The sequence below is a fragment of the Rhinoraja longicauda genome, unplaced genomic scaffold (assembly GCF_053455715.1).
Source record: "Rhinoraja longicauda isolate Sanriku21f unplaced genomic scaffold, sRhiLon1.1 Scf000072, whole genome shotgun sequence".
In the NCBI taxonomy this organism is placed as follows: domain Eukaryota; kingdom Metazoa; phylum Chordata; class Chondrichthyes; order Rajiformes; family Arhynchobatidae; genus Rhinoraja; species Rhinoraja longicauda.
In genome coordinates this window covers 1-2,097 of record NW_027601290.1, presented here as the reverse complement: position 1 = coordinate 2,097, position 2,097 = coordinate 1, and positions in this window count along the sequence as shown.

Here is a 2,097-nt window from a genome sequence, read left to right as displayed (position 1 = left end):
GGGCGCGGCGGCCAATCAGAGGCGCTTTTTCTCCCCTAGCTGGGAGATATGCACACTGATTGACACGTCTATGCACACTGATTGACACGCCTATGCACACTGGTTGACACGTCTATGCACACTGATTGACACGTCTATGCACACTGACACGCCTATGCACACTGGTTGACACGCCTGTGCACACTGATTGACACGCCAATGCACACAGATTGAAACACCTAACTTGTTTCCTGCATCTAACTTGTCTAATCCCTGGTGACAATAGACAATAGGTGCAGGAGGAGGCCATTCAGCCCTTCGAGCCTGTACGCACCGCCATTCAATGCGATCACGGCCGATCATTCTCAATCAGTACCCCGTTCCTGCCTTCTCCCCATACCCCCTCACTCCGCTATCCTTAAGAGCTCTATCCAGCTCTATCTTGAAAGCATCCAACGAACTGGCCTCCACTGCCTTCTGAGGCAGAGAATTCCACACCTTCACCACTCTCTGACTGAAAAAGTTCTTCCTCATCTCCGTTCTAAATGGCTGACCCCTTATTCTTAAACTGTGTGGCCCCTGGTTCTGGACTCCCCCAACATTGGGAACATGTTTCCTGCCTCTAATGTGTCCAATCCCCTAATTATCTTCAATATCTTATGAGACCACACCTGGGGTATTGTGTGCAATTTTGGTCTCCTAATTTGAGTTTAGGAGCAAGGAGGTCCTTCTGCAGTTGTACAATACAATACAATACAATATATCTTTATTGTCATTGTACAGGAGTAAAACAAGATTGGGAATATGCCTCCCATACGATGCAATAAATGAATTAGCTAGTCAGTATTAATTTAAACAACGCAATGAAACAAATTACAACAGTTTTAAAACAGTATAAAGTGCAAGTAGATGGTGAAAGACTGGAGCGACTAGGCTTGTATACACTGGAATTTAGAAGGACGAGAGGAGATCTTATCGAAACGTATAAGATTATTAAGGGTTTGGACACGTTAGAGGCAGGAAACATGTTCCCAATCGTGTGTGAAGAGGGAGTAGAGCATGGGGCCTAGAACACAGCCCTGTGGTGTGCCGGTACTCAGGGTGATAGTGGAGGACAGGTGCGGGCCCATTCTCACTGCCTGCGGTCGCTCCAGCAGGAAGTCCAGGATCCAGTCGCATAACGATGCGCTGAGGCCTAGCTGGTGGAGTTTGGTGATGGGCTTGGTGGGGATGACCGTGTTGAAGGCAGAGCTATAGTCAATGAATAGCATCCTCGCGTACGTGCCCTGTCTCTCCAGGTGAGTCAGGACAGTGTGAAGACCCAGAGAGATGGCGTCCTCTGTGGATCTGTTTGCCCTACATGCACATTGATGCAAGTCCAGTGAGTCATGGATGCTGGATTTGATGTGTGAGAGGAACAGCCTTTCAAATCACTTCATGACTATAGGAGTTAGGGCAACCGTGCGATAGTCGTTCAGGTTGGTGATCTTTGCTTTTTTCGAAAGTATCAATTTGACTCCTGGACCAGATCAGCCTGAGCCCAGACTGGCAGGTGTTTAAGTTGCCACATATTCCAAAATGCAGATTCTCTTAAAGTTATGAATCCTACATAAATAAATCTTTATTTAAGTTCCCACATATTCCAAAATGCAGATTGTATTAGTTAAAGTTAGGAATCCTACATAAATAAATCTTTATTTAAGTTGCTGCATATTCCAAAATGCACTGTATTAGTTCAATTTAGGAATCCCACATAAATAAATATTTTTGATAAAATATTTTTGATAAAGCACAAGACTTGTTTATTCTTTATCCCATCAGCAATAAAACAGACAAGTTTTAAAAAAAATATTTTAAAAAACTTTTTTCAAATAATAAATATTTTTAAAACATTTTCTTTTCAACAACTCCATCCGACATTCCAAAATGCAGATTGTATTAGTTCAAAAGTTATGAACCCTACATAAATAAATATTTATTTAAGTTCCCACATATTCCAAAATGCAGATTGTATTAGATAAAGTTATGAATCCTACATAAATAAATATTTTCGATAAAATATTTTTGATAAAGCACAACATCAGCAATATCCCATCAGCAATAAAACAGGCAAGTTTT